The 21,807-nt window shown below is 34.5% G+C and overlaps 1 non-coding gene across 1 annotated transcript in view; it reads left to right on the plus strand.

Moving 5' to 3' along the window:
- The window catches only part of LOC111050632, a 13,993-nt gene extending 648 nt beyond the window's left edge, over positions 1-13,345 (plus strand). The window contains exons 2-3 of the transcript XR_005571769.1: positions 12,569-12,574; positions 13,336-13,345. This is a non-coding gene — a transcript (uncharacterized LOC111050632). The remainder of the gene's footprint in view (positions 1-12,568; positions 12,575-13,335) is intronic.
- Positions 13,346-21,807: the final 8,462 nt, after the last annotated feature.

Here is a 21,807-nt window from a genome sequence, read left to right on the forward strand (position 1 = left end):
AAACAGAGATAAATCAAGATTACAATATTGTTAACAGTGGCAAGTTCCTGAAAAATCATATAGCGTGCAGTGTTTGCTGTTTTCCACAGTTAATATTCTCCAAGCCAAGTTGATAATATACCTACAGTTGAGCCAAAATATATATGACGGCTGAGGCATGAAAATATATATTGCGCTTGTTGAGTTGAAACTTTCTATGATTCTCTCTGTAAAAGTAGCTTATCTTCCGTTCTTACTAGTTGAATCTACATATCTAAACAGTCCAGTATGAAAATTCAGTAGATTCTAAAGATGAAAGCCATGCAAAAATACAAATTAAGGAAGAGTAAGCATTTATAAGAAGTAGGAAAATCATGAAAGTGTTTTACATTCTACCCTCTTAATCACAAGTTGAACAAGTAGGATAGAAGGTTGAATATTCAATTTATTGAAAACTAGATGTACAGTCGATTGGAGATGGAAAATTCGTAAAGAATCATGAACCAAGTAAAAAGTAGCTACCGTATTAGATGAATTGAAAGATGATTCATCATATTCTATTATTTGTTAACACATCAATGCTCCAACCCACTCATCTTGTCATTCATTACACAAGGGCCTCAATGAGAACTTCATAAATGGAAGTAAAGCATGAGCAGAATCATACTGGAATTGGAAGGTTGGTAGAAGCTATTCTTGATGTCGATTAATGTTGATTTATATTGGTTTTGCTTCGGGCACCAAAAGAATAGACCAATTTTTATTTATATGCTGAAGCATTAAAATTAATTCTATTAAACATGATTTCTTATGACTTGGCATTCACAAATTTAGTTGGGTGAAGATATTTGAAAAATGTACGGTATCTGATTATCAATATTATAGTTTTCATAGCATTCTAGTTGATTGTGATCGTTGAAGGGTTGAAGTGAGTTAGTTCAAGTGAATTTTAGTACAAGTATTTTGTGGTTATGATGGGCTCTTCTTTATTTCTATCGATGTTTTACTCCAGTAGAGAAAATTGAAAATGTTAGTTTTATATTTTAAAAGCTTTAAGGTACGGTAACATGAATTTGATAAGCCAGTATTATCTATGTTTTTCATTGTATCGCTTGTATCAATGTTACATGCACTGTTTGCAATATTCATCACTATTCTCTCAAGAATTAGTTTGTTTTGAATTCCATGATCTGAAAATTCAAATTTAAATGCTATTTGGATGACGTTCACATTCCATTTGTTTTTTTACAATAATTGTTACATTGGAGAGTCAAGCAATTTAATCCATTTGGAAGTAAAAGGAAATCACAGTGCAAATTGAACAGTGGATAGTCACTTTGATTCAGTTGCTCTATTCATTTCGGCTTGATACTATCATTTTTAATTTGAGTTGATCAGAGATATGCATTGTATATAATGTTTATATTTTAGTTTGACTAATCTCTTATCACAGTATCGCTTTCATTCATAAACATGATAATCCCAAATAAGTTGATTACCTTAAGGATGTAGCTTATCTTACGTTGAACAATACAAAGAATTTTCATTAAATTACCGTAGGTACTATTATGATGATCATTGGAATTTCTGCCTGTGGTTGGGAAAAGTCATATTGAGAGCCTTGAAATTCGTACCTATTAGAAAAAGTTGCATTATCACTAGTTTTTTTTCTATTTGTTTCAAATACCTTTTTCTTTTATTTTCTAAAATCTTTACATTAATTTTATTAAATACTCATTCCATTATCAAGACTAGTGTTTTTTAAATTAATCATTAAATTATAAAAAGTAATCAAACAAGAAGAAACAAAAAAAGCTTTGAAAAGAGATTTTGAATCTTAATTTTTCACAAAATAAGGATAAGGTGAAGAAGTCGGACACGTTATAATCTACGAACTTCATTAAAGAACATCAATATCTGAAACTAAGAGTTTTCAAATTTTGATACTACGTGTGACTCGTATTGAGATGACACACTTAAAATAGATAAATTCTGTGAGCATACAACGAAAGTCTGATTTTTATCATCAGCGTAGTTAAATCAAGACAATTATAATAATCTGTAGAGTATTGAAAAGTGAAAATCTAGATTCAGAACATGTCAAAACAATAGACAAAATTGATTATTTCGAGCGCAAGAGTGTAAATACGATGCAATGTAGAAAGCAGTACTATTACCTACTGTTTACTATGGTGAAGGGAGTCAGCCGCGTCGGCTGCTTCCCCTCCCACAGCGTCAAATTGAATCACAAATACATAATGATACACATCAATAGATTTGCAATTGAATTGCCGACATTAATTATTTGGCTCATTTTTCTTTAAAATCATTTGCTTCAAAGTTAATCGGAGAAAACAAAAAATCAAATCGAAAACCCCTAATTTTTTCATATATATTATTTTATCAAGGAAACTGTTGTTTTATTGAGAAATGATTACTACTAATATTGTAGTCAATAATATAACGAATCGAATGACATATGATACATTTTTTTTTCGATTAATGGTTACAGAGATAATAGATTTCCTGTTTACTGTTTACTATGGCGAAGAGAGTCAGCCGCGTTGTACCGCGTCGGCTGTTTCCCCTTCCACGGCGTCAAATCAAATCGAAAATACGTAACAATATACATCAATGGATTCGCAATGGAAGTGACTACATTAATTATTTGGCTCATTTTTCTTTTAAATCACTTGCTTCGAAGTTAATCGGAGAAAACAAAAAATCAAATCGCAACCCCCGTAAATTTTAACATATATATCAGTTTATCAAGAAAACTGTTAGTTTTATTGGGAAATGAATGTAACTGATATTGTAGTCCATTATGTAACAAATCGAATGACATATAATAGAACTCTTTCCGATCAATGGTTACAGAGATATTTGATTTTCCGTGATTACCTGCATTTTTCAACTTTGAGGGTGGCTAGGGGTGAAAGCTCCAGGGGGATTTCTTGGGACTTTTGGTAGAATGACCCTCTGGGAGGGTTCTATCGATGGTGAGAGATTCAGCTTTTATTTAATTTTCGGATCGAAAAAACCTTTATTGACTGGGCTATAATTTATGCAGCTGGTATCGTTTTGGGCACGAAAAAACTGTGTGATGGATGAATTACCTGCTGATTGTGAGGCGTTGATTTTCCTCATTTGTCTTGGTAAGTCATCTCCCTTCCTCTTCTTCCGGTTCGCTTCCAATGGACAATCTTCCTCAAATTCCATAAACTCACGCTTAACGTCTTCATAGCTCAAAACTCTACTATCGATCTCTAATGAATTCATTCTTATTTTAACAATATGCTTATCTTTTAGCCGCTTACGAACTTCATTGCGCTCCTTTTGTTTCTCTCGATTCCTTATCCAAGTCTCGAGCAACAAAAACTGTTGAGTTCTTTAACTTGCCGCAGTTTGCCAAAATTATATTTTTCTTAATTTCCGAAACCAGGGACAAAATAATAGGACGTGTTTTATTATTACCTTTTCTGCCTAGCCTTCTAACAAAATTTATGTCCCTTGATTTGAGTTCTACTGCTAACACCTGGTTGCATACATCTAAAACGTTATGCATAACCTGCTCTTTAGCTTCTCCATTGGGTTCTTCAACTCCGTAGAATATAAGATTGCTTCCTCTTTTCATATTATCAATCAAACTACTTTGCTTCTGCAGCTCTTGTTTTAATCTTTCATTTCTTTTCCTAACTCCTCAATTTTTCTATCTTGCTCAGCTATAATAGATGATAAATTGAGAGCAGATTCTTCTTTGATAGTTATCTTCGTGTTCTAATTTATTTCAGATTTCAGCTTTTCCAGCATCTTTTCCATAGTCTTGAGATCCAGAGCCATTCTCAATTCCTATTGTAGTTATGAGAAGCAAACAATATTGATTTTAAACTGTAAAGAGTTTATTCTATCTCAAAATACGCAGTACAGCACCGGCTATCAAAATCCTGCAGATATCAATTTGGCCTTGCACTATTCTATATCTATACAGTTGGGAGAGTAATAGCGTAGTACTTATCACTTTACCGGCCGGCGTTTCACCTCTTCCCCGCACTTCGCAATTTGAGTAGATCTTCTGCTTCGGCTTTGATCCTAACCTAGAAATTCTCACAGAAATATTCAATGGAATGACACTTGAAAACAATTCTAACTGTTCTTGTGACTAGAAAACTTTAGTCCTGGTATTCCATTTATTTTTATCAGACCATCAAACCGAGAAACACACTAGAAAACATTCATTCATCGATCGTAACGAGAGCGGCCAACGCACAACTGTCTTGTTTGAACTTTCCAACTCTACTCCAGTTTGCAATTTAATAATCACATTTTCTCGGATTTCAAGCTTATTTTCAATTCTAGGTGGAAATGCTACTGGACATTAATAACAGAGATTTTCATGCTCAATCTTTTCCACTTAAAATTTTTTGTTTAAATTGTATATGAACGCTGATAATTGAGAATCTAAAATCAAACTTTGCATAGATGGGGCAAAGCTCCTGAAATTTTTACAGACTTGTTGCAGTTGATAGAGCTTATCAATGACTATTCCAGGTATAAATTTGATCAAAATCGTTGGAGCGTTGGAGTATTGACTACAATACTAGTAGTTCTGTAAACAGTAGACCTCACGCAGTATTCTCATCCACAAGTACCTGATTGAAACGATAGGTACCTTATGAAAATACAGCAATAGACTGGCTTCTCCACACATCTGTGTAATCACTTGTCAGCTGATTTATGATGAATAATTATATAGTCTGATATTTACTCTGATATCGACGTATGAAGGAGGCTCCTTTTTCCTTTTGTATTATCCTTGAAATGCAAAATTTCCAAAAACCTTGTATATACGTCGACGCGCAATTTAAAAAGGAACATACCTGTCAAATTTCATGAAAATTTATTACCGCGTTTCGCCGTTAATGCGCAACATATAAACATTTAAACATTTAAACATTCAAACATTTAAACATTAAGAGAAATGCCAAACCGTCGACTTGAATCTTAGACCTCACTTCGCTCGGTCAATAATCTGATTTTACTGCATTGTAATGATATGATCGTGATAGCACTGGATATTAGACGAACATAGTGACCTGAAAGAGAGTATTCTTATTTCACTATCAAGCCTTTTATTTTGGCAGGTAACTCGTGCTCAGCAAGGGTCCAATTAAAAACTTGACAAACTGAAAACTTCACGTAATGAAATCTTGAAGAATTGAAAATAAGTCTATTACCATTCTTAGTAAAAAAGAATCTATATGCAAAACTTCAAGTTAATCAGTCCAGTAATTCAGACGTGATTATGCGTCATTCATTAATTTCCTATCCTGTATGTGTATAAGCCAGTTCTTTCCTTTATTATAGTAGTAGTTCTGTGAACAGTAGACCTCGCGCTCAGTAAGTTACATCGACCTGTTGTTATTTTTTCTCAAAAATTGATAAATAATTTATTAATTTAAAATGTCTAGAAAAGATCGTAAATAAACATAGAGCTTTCTGTCCTATCGTACCGTGACGTGTCGTCCCTGAATGTGAGTGAGCGCTGTTATCAGGTCTGGCTGCAACTGTCTACAACGTTGATGGAAAGATACAATTTTCAAGATGGTCGATGTTTTTGTGCGGTTAGTATTATAGTCAACTGTCTACAAACGTTGATGGAAAGATACATTTTCAAGATGTTCGATGTTTTTGAATGGGTAGTATTATAGTCCACTTCCACTAGACAGCTGATTTATGATGAATAATAAAATTCTATAGTCTGATTTTTACGGTAATATTGGCGTATGGAGGCCCTTTTTCCTTTTATGTTATCCTTGAAATGCAGAATTTTCAAAAACCTTGTATATACGTCGACGCGCAATTTAAGCAGGAACATACCTGTCAAATTTCATGAAAATCTATTACCACGTTTCGCTGTAAATGCGCAACATATAAACATTGTCACGTGGTATTTTAGCACCACAAAATACTTTTGAAATAAACTATTGAGCTTTAATAGAATTATAAAATAGAAAGAATAGATAGCCTAGTCAAGGTACCGCTCAAGTAAAATCGAATGTTATTCATGATAAAGAGAAATCATGTTATCTATTAAGCGATAAGAGAACCATGCAAAATTGTAATTCAACAATAATGAGAATTCTTTGGCAGAAATAGAAATTATAAAGCGGCTCATTTATTATTGGCAGATCATAAAAAATAAAAGTTTGCATGTACATTTTGAGGTTAGGATGCTTTATTTTGATTAAATACATCAATCAATCTAGGATCAATCGACAGTTTTTTGAATCGATACCTAACAAATCAGCTGTTTGCTAAATCAACCATTACGAATTGAATTATAAGTTTTACTCACAAAATATATATTATAAACACTAGGGAAGGTTTATGAAAATAGATAAGGACAACTATTATTGTTACACGATTATTTATTGCAATCTAAAAAAGTATGAAAACCAAGAGTACACAAAACTCACATAAAAAATTAAATGTATATTGCATTATAGCATCATATATCGAGATTTATTTATAGAATACTCCCAGACTTTTACTCAACTTATATATTTAAAAATTTTTATTTATCTTTGTATAACTAAGTTAAGAAAACCCTGAATCTTAAAGAACCAATTACATCACATCTTACTAAGATTGGAAAGCCAATCAGAAGGAAGCTTATAAATCGTTTAAGGAAGAGATGAAATTTTTCTGAAAATCACTCTCTCTGGCTTGTGATCTCGATTTGTGAGGAGCACATGGATATTAGGGTTCTTTCTTCCAATTAATTTTTAAAAGCATCAAGCCAATTCCTATTTAAATGTGAAGTATATGTAATTAATGTTTGATTATTTGTGAACTCAGTGTTGCTAAAGAGTTCTTAATTGTAATTTATTCCTGTAAATATATTTTTGATACTGTTAGAAATTTATAAGAAATCTGGACCATGCACGAGCCCAGCAGAGACGAAAAGGACCTGCCTAATTAATTATTGGAGATAATTAATTATTCTACAAGAACTACAAGAACATCATTACTGTAAGTGTATTAGTTCTAATGAGCTCATTAGCCGGCCTTTATCAGTGAATTGGGGAATTAATTAAAGCGCTATATAAATTTATTCAAGTTTAAGAAATTCGCAATGTGTCGACTACTATCATATAAGTTATAAAAACTCATTCATGAATTTATTGATATATGTAGGAAGCTTATTTCCATGCACGGCACGAACTCATAAACCCTGAGATAATAAATTGTTATTTTTATTAATTATTATTTATTCATTGATCAAAGTATGTTCTGTTAAGTCTATAGAATGAACAGGTTCCAAGCTGTTAAATTTTGAACCTACTTGAAATCCATATTTCAGTATTAAATATAATACATATTTTTACAGCTCACAACTGTGAATGCTAAGCAAGCCTGTGATAATTATTACAATATTAGAAAATTTATTTATCCAAAGAAATTTATATTTATCAAGAGATATTGTATATATATTATTTGATGGGAATATATTTTATTTTTTATGTCAGCATACAAAATCTTAGAAGTTTTTTATTATTTCCTAATTCATCTCGTGATATACAGTTTAAGCTGTCTTGGTACCAAGCAAAAATCTTCTGCAGGACTGCAGCATATCAAATCGGTGAATCAATTAACATTGATCTTATTCAGAATATTTACTACTTATCATCCTTTGATGATAGTAATACTATTCCGCTACAAAAATCTTACTGATAATTATATTAATAAGGTTACAGTATATCATATAAGGATCCAGAGAACTCCAAGAACTGGCGTTGTAAGTTCCAAGGAATTTCAGAAGGGTAAATTGGTGAATACCTGTATTCATCACGAGCGTTTTAAAAATCAACTAGAAAAGTCATAGTTGGTCTTCATTATCCTTGATTGAATATATGGTTACTGGTAATCAGTCACCAACTATCTTTTTGATTTCCTTATTGGTATTCTTCCAGAACTTCACGGAAGCAGTGGTAAGAATTATTAATCACCAATCATTGAACCCTGTGGTGATTAATTATATTTGGAATATTCATGCATCTACTACTGAGCTAGAGCTGCGGTCTGAACCCAGCATATTTGCGAGCCGGACGGCCTTAACTTTTTGCAAATTTATTTGCAAAATAGGGATTTTAGCAACCGCTCTTATAAATATCAAAAACACCTCACCATATATGAATGGTTGGCAATTTACCATTTTACAACATTAAGAGAAATGCCAAACCGTCGACTTGAATCTTAGACCTCACTTCGCTTGGTCAATTACAGAATATTATATAACATGGCACTCCAGTGCCATGAATTTAACAAACAGAACAGTAATTATTGATCCACAAGATGGACCAATTCGAATGCTGAAAACAATTAATATATTTGCTAAATGCCACTTTATTTTTAAGAAGACCACCGCCGGACACAGATGCATGTTTACTGATGATGAGGCATTTATTATTAGAGCAGGACCCGGGGGCCGACACTCAGAGACGAGAATAACACGTCAGGTACTTGAATATTATAATACTGGCTGACGGAATTCCTAGACATACCTGCTGAAGAAAGAAGATACGGGATCGCACCTGTCAGAGGATCATCGTTGGCATTCTCACACTACTCACCTTCTCTCTCTTTCTCACACACTCTTTTACACTTCCTCTCTCTATATAATATCTCTACTCCCTCGCTCCTACTCACTCTTTCTCATTATCTCTCGCTCTCAATCACTATCTCTCTCTTACCAAGATCTATCTCAATTCTTTCCCTCACTCAGTCAACCACTCTCCTTCACTCCATAATACTACTCTCTAATACCACTCTACGCCTTCCATAATCTTTCCAGAGAATCTCTATCACTTGCTCAATATCCTCACACCTCTTATTTTTTCACTCTCTCTCTCTCTCTCTCTCTCTTAAGGGCTCTCTCTCAAGGGTTGTGTGGCAGAGAGGACCTGGAGTCCTAACTCCGCCCTTAATAAAGGTCAAAAATCAATCACTCTCTATCTTTCACACACACACACACAACACACACACACACACCACACACACACACACACACACACACCACACACACACACACACATGCACACACACATTTTAGCTGCCATCTTGGATTGCATTTGATCGAAATTGTTCGTGTCGGATCCTTATAGTGTAAGGATCTTACGTGCCAAATTTCAAGTCATTCCGTTATCTGGGAGATGAGATATCGTGTACACACACACACACCACACGTCCGGTCAAAATAAGGATACCATTATATATAATTTTCCTAGAATGAACAGAATTTATTGTTGATACATTGTAAAATTCATTGATTATTTTCATGTGCTCCTAGATATTATTTAAATTTTTTACATACTTCTACAGAAAATATAGAAGAATTTAATTATTTCATTCCACAATCACATCATCAATTTCATAATTCGGAGAAAATCAACAGGATAAATCCAAAACTGTTTCTCTCCCCAATTTTGATAATAAAATAGTCTAAAAGTGGTTATATGAACACTTCTCATTATAAACTAATAAACTTCTTATAGAGTATAGCTACTTACTCACCTACTTACCGAATCTCTTGACTCCAGAATCATATATTATAAACTGCAAAGTACAGGAAAGTCTTGATTATTCGATCCAACCTGGCCGGTGGAAAATCGATTGATTAGAAAAAATAAGTTGGAAAATTTCTAGAAACAAAATTGGTAATTTAAAATCTCTCCAAAAAGATATGTAATAGCTTAATAGAATGCTTTGATTTCATTTTACATCAGTCAACACTCTCAATAAAGTGATACAGCCTACTGTACATATTTTGCAGTATCGTTAATCGTTGAACATATTCAAATCGGGTGGAGAATTAAGGAAATCAATCTGCGGCTCTGCGTTTGCACATTGGAAGGTTCAGGACTCGATAACTTAACAATATAATGGTGTTCGAACTTCAAACGTCATTGTCGTCTGAGAGTGACCCTTAGACTCTTCCCGCTCTAAAAAGTGAAAAGGGTCAGTATCTCACCGCTTTCCAACCATAGTAATATCAGTATGGTTCAATATATGTATAGAAGCCTAGCTATACACATATGTTATATTTATCTGGTTGAAGCACAAGAAGAAAGGAATATTCAGAATCTTGTCTGCATTCCTTTGCCAGCTCTGAGCTTACCAACATTCCAAGGCTTCCGCCGGCATATAACCATTCATAAATTCCGAGGCCATATTTGTGAATTTCTAGTCTCTGACCATACGCGGACAGTATGCTGTCAGAATCAGACTTACCGAACCATTCACATATTCATTTTATTTGAAAATGAGAAGGAATTGCCATAGATTTCCATAATGAAATAGGTAATAGAAGTTTTCACAACCACGTATTTATTAAGAATTAAGATTGCGGAGATCTAGTTTTCTTGGTTACACCAGCACTATACTATTGTATAGCTCTAAAATGAAATAAAATCTTAAATACAGCATTAACAATTTAACATAGTGTGTATAGTTTTTATGTATACAGAGCGAGTCAAATGTATGAGAACCCTTCAATAAGTTGGAGACTGTTGTAGATATAGGCCTAATACTGTAACTTTTAGGATAAGTTATTGGTCAAATACTCTATCTTTTGACGTACATCTGAATTTCAACCCCTCATAAGGGGGTGACTTAGGGGGTTTAACTAGAATATTTTTAATGTAAACACCCATTGTGTGTGGTACATCATTTTAAAGGCCTTCTCAAAACAAGAAAGATGGCATCGATAAAAATGTTCCATGATACTTGAATCCAAAATGGCGGCTGATTGAAGTTTTGAAGGAAAAGAGGGGTTGTAACTCAAATATTTTGAATGTAAACACCCATTGTGTGATACATCATTTTGAAGGTCTTTTCAAAACGAGGAAGATGAAAATGTTCAATGAAAATGTTCTATGATACTTTCATTTTGGATACAAGTATCATGGAATATTATTATAATGTTAATTTATGTATAATTATGATAATTATGGTATAATCTATGTTAACTTTCTTGTTTTGAAATGCCTTTAAAATTATGTACCATGCAATGGGTGTTTACATTTAAAATATTGTAGTTACAACCCCTAAGTCACCCCCTTATGACGGGTTGAAATTCAGTTGTACGTCAAAAGGTAGAGTATTTGACCAATAACTTATCCTGAAAGTTAAAGTATTATATCCACAACAGTCTCCAATTTATTGAAGGGTTCCCATACATATGACTCACTCTGTATAACTATATAAGCAGAATATATACTACAAAACCAGTCTTATCATTGGTAGTTGGGTAGTTGCCTGACCTATTAAAGTGAATCATGGTTAACAAACTAATTGTAATTATAATTTTCCTTGTAGAAGTGAAGGTAGTATTGTGGTGATATTCGCAATGAACGAATTGAAGTTGTCATAACAACAACCAATTATTTATAGAAAAAATATAGTGGGCTGTTTGTACGTTTGAATCGGCCCGAGACAAGAAATAATATTCGATTCAACTGAATACAAATTAGTATGAGTGTATGACTACTTGAAAGTGCTTAGAGCAATTGGTGAGTCAAAAGAGAGACCTCGATGGACAGCAAACACATTAATAATTCATGGTAAAATGATCACGTAATAATATTGATTAGTAGCCTATAAAACAATTGAACCATTTCCTATAAATGATATATTAATGAATATAAAACATTCAGTTAACAAAGAGATCATATTCTATAATAATATGATAACGGAGAGAATTGGCTTATACTCGTACACGAACGGGATAGGAAATTCACGATGCATCATCACGTCTGAACTACTGGACTGATTAACTTGAAATTTTGCATTTAGAATCTTCATTTACCGAGGATGGTTAAAGGCCTATTTTCAATTCTTCAAGATTTTACTACGTCAAGTTATCAGTTTGACAAGTTTTTAATTGGCCCCTTGCGGAGCACGGATTACCTGCTAGGTTATTATAAAATGATCATAGAAATAATACCTTCCTTGTAGTAGTTGTAAGTTGAGGTGATATTGTGATTGAGGTTAAAATATTAGGAAAAACTTTGCCAATAATCGACCGTTAAAAAGGCTATAGGCCTACTTTACATCGACCAAACAGTGAAATGATACCGAAAATATATATCCTAGTGTAACTAACAGGACAAATAAATATTGTAGGCTACTCCACGCACATTAACTGAAACGAAATAGAGGATCCAGAATGAGATAAAGGAGAAGCATATTATTGGACGGGTGATTTCGAGGAGAGGGTTAAGAATAAAATACGATTATTTCAAAGCTACAAAAAACAGATAAGGTCATTTTATGTAAGCCTTGCGGGTCTTATTTCCTATTTTTTATCTTTGTTTTCAAGCATTCTGACACGCGTGGTTTAACAAATATATTATAGTACCGTATATGATATAGATTGGATCTATATATCAAAGTTATATCTATAAGTAGATAGGTAGGCTTTTATTTCAACAAAAGATCTATACGTTTATAGGTATACTTTATAATATTCTACAAACAGATGAAACGCCAAAAACGAAATACAGTAATAATGGCCGAAAGTATGGGTGAGGATTGGGTAGAAGAGGAAAAAGAAAAATAAGGAGGAAAGGCGGAATAAGAGAAGGAGGTGACAGATGGCAGAGCTATAAAAGAAGGGTGGAAAGGGAATCAAAAGGGCTGGAGAAGGTAACCGATTGGATGAATTACACCCTCAAACCTCAAGACAAGTTTCGGAAATTGTAATTTGTTGGAAGTCTATTTTCACATCATATTAAAACACCTATTTCTACGATTCCGCTTGATGGCTTCAATGCACTTTCAAAATGCTGCAGCAGATTGCATTAAAGCTCTGGAGCAATATTGTGGAAAACATTGGGGAAATGGAAAAGACTTTGAGAATAACCGTGAAAATTACTGGAAAATTGACGGTTTTTATCTATCTAAATATTGGGGATTCTAAGACACCTCTCAATGGTGACATCTCCCAAAATGTCCAGCTGCATCTATGAATCTAAAACGAAAATTATAAATATTAAATTTGTACGGTAAATGAGTTTGTATCAAATAATCATTGTTGAAATAACAGCATAACGTTGATTATTCCATTCGGGTTTTTTTAAATTCTCACAACATGCATCACCCTGTTCTTAGCTGAAAACCGAATTTTAATAATTTTGTAATAGTCTGTTTTGAAAAAGTTACGGAAACGCATTGAAAAACCACAGAAAGACGTTCTAACAGCTCTAACAACTAGTGAGGTCCAGGTATAATGGCAGTGGAGAAAGATAGGAGAAAAACGTTGCCGATACTCTGTCTTGTCAATACTGCTTTCTGTAGTCTACCGCCTTCAAACGGTAGCTGATGCAGGTTCATTGATGTAATGTTAACGATTCATTCTCATTTAAAATAATCAATTATATTTTTCAATAATCTCATCATGAATTTTCATAACTAAGAATAAATATTTAGTTAATTAATACATTGTTAAAAGACGATCTGGCAACAGAGCAAAGCGAGAAGAGATAGCGCTATCCGCTTTGCTGAATGATAGACAAGGATTGCAATACCATTGCTGATCAAACACTGCCATAATAACGTGGACCTCACTACAGTCCCGCTGGCTCACGACGTGTGTGCGTCGGTGTGCTAGAGATCGATGACAATTATATAAAATTATTATAATATAATATTTATATAAATTACAATGAAAATTAAAATATATATTACAAGAATATAAATTTGAAGCAGTTAAGGGATTTGGTAATAGGAATCTTACTCGCCAACGGCCATACCACGTTGAATACACCGGTTCTCGTTCGATCTCCGAAGTTAAGCAACGTCGGGCGTGGTCAGTACTTGGATGGTTATAATTTGTTTTTTTCTGCTCTCATGTATATGCATGTATGTATAATATTGTATTATGAACATTTTATTTTTATTTTGCTCGTATATGTATGTGTATGAGTAAATTATTGTTTGTTTTCTTTTTGGCAATAAATGAATTTGATTTGATTTGTTGGGTGACCGCTTGGGAACAACACGTGCTGTTGGTTTTTTTCTCTGAACTTTATATACTCTGATTTCTTCAACTCTAGATCAACCTGGAAATGATTTATATATGATGGATGAGTTCTTTCCAGTCTCACATTTATTTATTTGTGGATAGAATTATTGCAAATCATTTATCCAGCACATGAATCAACATTACAAAAACAGCTCCATTCTTCATAGTGAGGTTCACGATAAAATGGCAGTTTGTTGCTATCCTTGTCTATCATTCGACAAAGCATATAGAGCTATGCTTTTCCAGCTCCGCAACTTTTTCATATATATTCAAAAACGTATAATTGACCGAGCGAAGTGAGGTCTAAGATTCAAGTCGACGGTTTGGCATTTCTCTTAATGTTTAAATGATTGAATGTTTATTTATGTTTATATGTTGCGTATTTACGGCGAAACGCCTTAATAGATTTTCATAAAATTTGACAGGTATGTTCCTTTTTTAATTGCGCGTCGACATATATACAAGGTTTTTGGAAATTTTGCATTTCAAGGATAATATAAAAGGAAAAAGGAGCCTCCTTCATACGCCAATATTAGAGTAAAAATCAGACTATAGAATTATTCATCATAAATCAGCTGACAAGTGATTACACAGATGTGTGGAGAAACCAGTCTATTGCAGTATTTCCATAAGGTCTATACTAGTTTCAATCAGGTACTTATGTATGAGAATACTGCGTGAGGTCTACTGTTCACAGAACTACTAGTTAAGAGAATACTCAATCTTAATTATTATGAAAAATTTATTATTATTACATTTAAAAATATTTTTCTTGACAATTGAAAAAAAAATCATTTTTTCTAAGAAAAAATAACAGTTGATATTATACATCAGATACAAGTTTACGGCATCAGCAATACAATTATAGAAAAGGCACAGAATCGGCAACGCTGTTATTCTATCTTTCTTCACTGCCATTATACATGGACCTTACTATAGGCTTACTGGTACTTTTCTCAGTAAAGCACAGTTTCTACTTTCCAATTAATTAATGTGTAAGTTGGGCTAGAAGAGAACGCAGAATCCAGGGCTACTTAAGAAAAGGGAGAAAATCCAGATCCTTTGGCTTCATTACAACAACACGTGTCGTTTGCGTTTACTTTCATTTTAACTGCTTGCTTTTAATTAAAGTCGCTTCCCCGTTCGAATTTCAAACTGCCCGCTCTTATTCAATTACAGATTACAGCAATCCTAAGCACTGGATAAAAGAAAGTATACTCTTATTGGTGTTTTGAAGCGGTTTTCAAGAAACCAAATTGGTTGTCTTTGCTGCCTAAACCGTTGCAAAAATGCTGATAAGAAGGGAAGTTGAGAAGATATGAGAAGAAGGTAAGTTTTATCGAAAACCCCGTTTGCTGAGTTTCCCCTGAGAGCAAAAAATTATGATGATTTATAAAAATAATGTTGATGTTGATCACGTGATGTTGATTGTACACGCTGAGAGTAGTTTGAACCTTGTCTGTTGTTTGTTTAACTGTTTTTGAGATAAGTATTTTTTGTTGCTTTTCAGAAAAAAAATTGTGCAAGGTAATTATTGTTCAAAGAACTTATTTGAGTTTTCCCCAGATACAGATAAGTGAGCAATATATAAGCATCGATATAATACCATAGAGTAAAAATATCGTTAAATGTATGATTCGGATGTCTGAAGTCAAATAATAAATATCGGGGGACCGAGCTTCGCTCTCGAGTGTAAAGGCTTAGAAAATTTGTAACGAAAGATTAAATTTATAGTTTATATTTATTTATTCATTTTCTCAGTCGTACAATTATTTTCATAGTTATATGAGAAGGCACAACAGGCTTATGCCCAGAACTGTCTCTTTTCAAATTTATATTACAGTCCAAATCAAAATCTAGGTTAAGCTGATATCACTCATCAAAAAACCAATTTATCCACACTTCAAAAAGCAAACACATCATCAATTACAAATAGATATACTATGAATTCCATTTAGAATGATATACTATGTTTGCTACAATATTTGTTAATAACCTATGTACTATTATACACTAACACAGCATCTAGTTACTATTTTGGACTTTCTGAAGTAAACATGTTTTCTAAAAAAGAGAAATAACAAAATAATATGTAAGCTTTTCTTGCTGAATTTTTCTTCTCGTGAGATCAGCTGGATGATCCCACACATGCAGTCGTTCACTCTCTTCCATTACGGTATTGACAGACGACAAAATTTCCAGCTGTATTTCCAAAGACGTATTTATCCTTTTAATGTCCTCCAGCGAGTTATCCCAGGGTTGAGACCTAGTGCAATCGAATCTTCATAATATCATATGTTGTGTGTTGTTGAATAAGTAGACGATTAGTAATTTGACAAGTTGTTTATTAATTAGAAAAATAGACATGAAGACATAGACAAGAAGACAAAACAGTTCAGGTCATACAAAACCTCATAACGATTCACCCAGGCTTGGCCCGCGCTTTCTTCTCTTGTTGCCAACTGAATGAATGAATCAGTACCAACATACAACATCATAAACCTACTTTGTTTCAAATTTCGTGAGAATCGTTAGAGCCGTTTTCGAGATCCGGTCACATACAGATATTTATATAAACATAAAAACATCTAAACAGAAATTGCTCGTTTAATAGTATAGGATAAATGTCTTAATTACTAATAATGATGCTTGATAAATATGCTCCTAATATCTATCAAAATAACTTTTCTGGTAGCAAAATTAATAGAGGACCAGGTAGGCTGAGTCCTGAATACAACTCGTCCTACCAAAACAATAGGTAATGCAAATAATTGCAAAATCAAATAGTGAATAATTGTTATTTTTATTGTTGAATTAATTGTGATGTAAGTTTCAAAATACATAAGTTGAATGTGATGCCAATTGTAAAGACTTTTAAATTGTGAAAAAACAAATTCAAAAAATAAAATGATTTTGTATTCAAAATTTTGAATATTATTCAATGTCCTGAAATGACAAACTCTTTGATTGCCTTTGTAGGCACAGCTCATAAGTAAGATGAATCTATATAAGTAAATGAACAATAGCAGTATGAATGATAATGAATGAATGAAAATAGACAGATGAATGAATAAGAATGGATGATATTACAAATTTATGATGAATATACAATTACTCAACCTGAATATCTTGAGGATGTTGAAAGCTGTCGAAGGTTGTAGGCATTTGTAAGAAATGCTCCGGCAATGGAAATCATCATCACCATACCGGCCAGAGAGTGGGAGGGTATATGTAACCCCAAAGTGGAATGCTAAATTGCACAGTCGACCAAGTGAGTGGGAGGGTATATGGAACCCCAAAGTGGATGCAATTTCGACTGTCAATAGAGACTGCAGACCTTTATCGGTAGATTCGATCGTAGGTAGAATTGTAGAACAGATTCGGTAGCAGATTGATTCGAGAGATGTAGAGAGAGATTGATTGAGTTTCCCAAAATCCAAACAGAAGTTTGAGATTCAAACACAATCTGTGAAGACATACAAGTTGTTTGATTGAATTAGGCCAATATTTATCACAATATGCCAATGAAACATGAAAGTACTGAATATTCAGCTGGAATAAATTCAAATTCGAAAATTGAAACAAGAGCTGGCCAATTCCCACATTCCGGAATCGAGTTGAAAACAAAGAAGCAGCACACCAGCGCCACACAAACCGAGTGGAGCAAAACCTACCTACAACGGTTTCCGCAAGTGAGAAATGCAAGAATAAAGATACAAAACACAAATATTATTCAAAAGCAAGTGAGAAAGGACAAATTTGAAATTAATCAAATAATACTAGACAACAAATTGAAATTATTACAAAGATACAAATATTGAAAACAATGCAGACTAAATCTGCCAAACGTTGGCTATACTGGCAACGTGCTAAGTTCAAAGATCAAGGATGATGCAAATTGAGTTTTAACATAGACTGGGCCCCGTTTTGCAATTAGAAGAATTGTAAAACAAAGAAGAAAGAAAAAATATGTTAAAGAGATTTGCATCATTCGCTATCATCTAATGGCAGAGGTGCAACATTAGCAATAGAACGTTTGAAAACACCAGAGTCACTTAGAACCTGGATGACTCTAACCTTGTCATCGGAGCCAGGGAAAACCTCTGTAATACGTCCAAGCTTCCAGAGTGTTGGTGGTGTCCCAGGATCCTTCAATAGCACAAGAGTGCCAACTTGAAGATTGGGTGATGAGGAAGACCATTCATGTCTTTTCTGAAGAGTAACTAAATATTCTTCAGACCATTGTTGCCAAAATTCCTTTGTGACTTCAGCAAGTCTATTCCAACGTGCAAGAAAATTCACATGTTTGAATTTCTGCTTATGAGGAGGCAAAGCATTGAGTGGGCGCGCAATGAGAAAATGCCCAGGTGACAAAAATTGAAGATCAAGAGGGTCCTCAGACAATGGAACAATAGGTGAAGAATTTTACTGAACAACAGGACCCTTGAAGATAACATCATTGAGAGAAATTCCGGTTGATGTTTTGGTGCTAGCATCAAACACAACTCTTGTTTTGGTTGTAGTGGAGTCGGGCTTGAAGACAGCGTGATGTGGAATATAATAGACCTGTTCCTCAGGGGCTGGTGGCGGTACAGGGTGCATGTGACCTAAATCTTCATATTCCTGCATAAATTCAACATATTGAGGTTTGAGCTCAGGTTCTTTAAGAAATATTTTTTCCAATGAATGGAAACGTTCATAGCTTGAGTCCTTGAATGACCAGGGTGGCAAATGAATCCTTGCGAGGTAAGGACACTTGGAAACGACCATCTTCATGCCTGATGGTATTTTCTTTGTAGTGTGCTTCAACCCTAGCACACTCAGGAGAGACAGGAATAACTGAAGAGACTTCTTCCAGCTTCCAGAAGGTTTCCAACTGATTGGAGACTTCAGCTGTGGAGACAAAATTGGTAACAAATTGATTAGATGATTTTTTGAGTGACACTGATTTAGGTAATTGACAAGAGCCAAGAACAATCCAGCCAAGTTTTGTATTTTGTAGGATTGGAACATCAGGTGACACAATAATTTGATTGCCAGTCATGATTGCGGCATAAACGTCAATACCCAATAGGATATCAATTTTCTTAGATTTATGAAAATTTGGATCTGCAAGTCGAATATTGCTTGGAATCTTGTAATAGTTAAGATCAATTGTGACACGAGGAATACATGAGGCAAATTTCTCAACAACAATCCATTCTTGTTGCGTTGACCAAGTATGATCAGATGATTTTATTAATACTGAGTGAACAACTGTAGATTTGGCTTGCATACTGGACACTCCATTAATTAGATTAGTTACATGACGAGAAGGAAGAGCTAATCTATCAGCCAACTCTTGAGTGATGAGTGAACAATCACTTCCTGTGTCCATTAAAGCATTACATGCAATTAGGCCCTTGTTATACGGACAGAAAAAACGCGACAGATAAAACGCCGACGCTGAACTAACAATTCAGTGCTGTTATACGAGCAGCAATAACGCCGCGTCGTCGACGCCAGGGAGCTGTTATACGAGCAGCAAACACGCCGCGGCAGGCTCCGAGGAAGCCAATAGGGAGAAGTGTACGCCCGGAGGAGTATGGTGGGGGGGAAGTACGGATCTGCCGCGTAAAAGCTGCCCGTGTAACAGTACTCGCGTCATTTCTATCGCGTTTTTTCTGCCAATTTTACCGGTCCGGTCGCGTTGTCGACGCTGACGCCGGGTTTACAGGGTCCGACGCGACAGATAAAACGTTCGTATAACTTGCACACAGTGACGTCCATTGCTCGGTAGGCTTGGCGTCTACGTGGCGAAAAATCTGTTGCGTTTTTTCTGTCCGTATAACATGGGCCTTAATTCACCATTTGAACTAACAACCAGAACCTCTGCGGTAGGTAATACTTGAACTGATGACTTATTATTAGAAATGATGGATGAAGCAGCATGTGAAACAACTGTTGTTTCTGAATTATCAGATTGTGAACTAACTGAATTTGATGCTGAAGATGAATGGGCACTAGAAACGGTGCACTCATTCTGAGACTGAATCACATTAGAAACAACATTCTTACCTCCTGAATTGCTAGTAAAGGAATCATGTAAAACAGTGTGATGTCGCTTATCACATTTTTGGCATCTCTTTGAAGAGCAGTTGTGATTGTCAGTGTAAGGATTAAGGCAATTGAAACACAACCCTTTCCTTTTGATTGCATCAACGTTGATTGATGGGAATCTTTGAAAAATTGACACATTTGAAAATCCCATGAGATCGATCATTGCAAAATTGACAGGATACTGATGGCTGAAAATTATTCAGAGTATTATTTTGAGCAAAAGGATGAGTATTTTGCCTAACATTGGGTGCATTTGAAGTAGCTTGAGTAAAAACCTTTTGATTAGTTGGTGGATTTGAGGGGCTATGAGATGAAATAGCATCCATTACCTTACATTGATTTTCAAGAAATTCCCACAGTTTATCCATAGTAGGGATTTCATTTATTTCAATGCGTTTTTCCCATTCGCGCAAGATATTAGAGTCAAGTTGAGAAGTGATTTTTTGCATGTAAAGTGAATCTTTAATTTGAACATCCAATTTGAGCGCTTCTAAAGCATTAATGTGACAGTTACAGTGATCAATGAAAGCTCTAAGAGATTTGGAACAATTTTTCTTGAGTGCTGGGGGTGATTCAATACCTTGAATGTGGGTACTTGCAATTAATCTGGGGTTATTGTACCTCTGTGTAAGCAGATTCCATGCAAGCTCAAAGTTTCCATTCCCTGGAGGAATATTCTAAATGCATGCAAGGGCTTCACCACTGAGAGCTTTGCGCAAATAATACAGCTTTGTAGCTGGAGCCAAAGTTTGGTTTTCAATAACCATATTGGAAAAGGTATCACGGAATTCAAGCCATGAATCAAAGGAACCTGAAAATTCTGGTTACGGTACCATTGGTAATTGTAGACCTTGATAAATAGGCATAGTGGGTTGCAAAGGCAGAGAATTGACATTATTAGCAGTCACTGAAGCAGATGGCGATTGATTTGTGTTGATTAAACTATTATGATCTACAGACCCCGGTGATTTGGGAACTGGAGAGGAGTTTGGTGACCGATGGATGTTCCATTGCCGGTGCTTGAAATGTAGCAACTTGCTGCTGTGAATCATAATTTTTCAAAATTGTATTTACATTAGCAATTAACATTAAAAATTTTTCTGTGACAATTTGATGTTCATTGTCATCAATGTCATCTGAATCAAATTCCAGGCTTATCTCTTCATAACGCTGCTCAACGTTGAGCAATTTAGTTTTGACTGCTAGTAGTTTTTGAAAATCATTTTCATGAATGATAATGAATGAATGAAAATAGACAGATGAATGAATAAGAATGGATGATATTACAAATTTATGATGAATATACAATTACTCAACCTGAATATCTTGAGGATGTCGAAAGCTGTTGAAGGTTGTAGGCATTTGTAAGAAATGCTCCGGCAATGGAAATCATCATCACCATACCGGCCAGAGAGTGGGAGGGTATATGTAACCCCAAAGTGGATGCAATTTCGACTGTCAATAGAGACTGCAGACCTTTATCGGTAGATTCGATCGTAGGTAGAATTGTAGAACAGATTCGGTAGCAGATTGATTCGAGAGATGTAGAGAGAGATTGATTGAGTTTCCCAAAATCCAAACAGAAGTTTGAGATTCAAACACAATCTGTGAAGACATACAAGTTGTTTGATTGAATTAGGCCAATA

The sequence above is a fragment of the Nilaparvata lugens genome, chromosome 7 (assembly GCF_014356525.2).
Source record: "Nilaparvata lugens isolate BPH chromosome 7, ASM1435652v1, whole genome shotgun sequence".
Classification (NCBI taxonomy): Eukaryota; Metazoa; Arthropoda; class Insecta; order Hemiptera; family Delphacidae; genus Nilaparvata; species Nilaparvata lugens.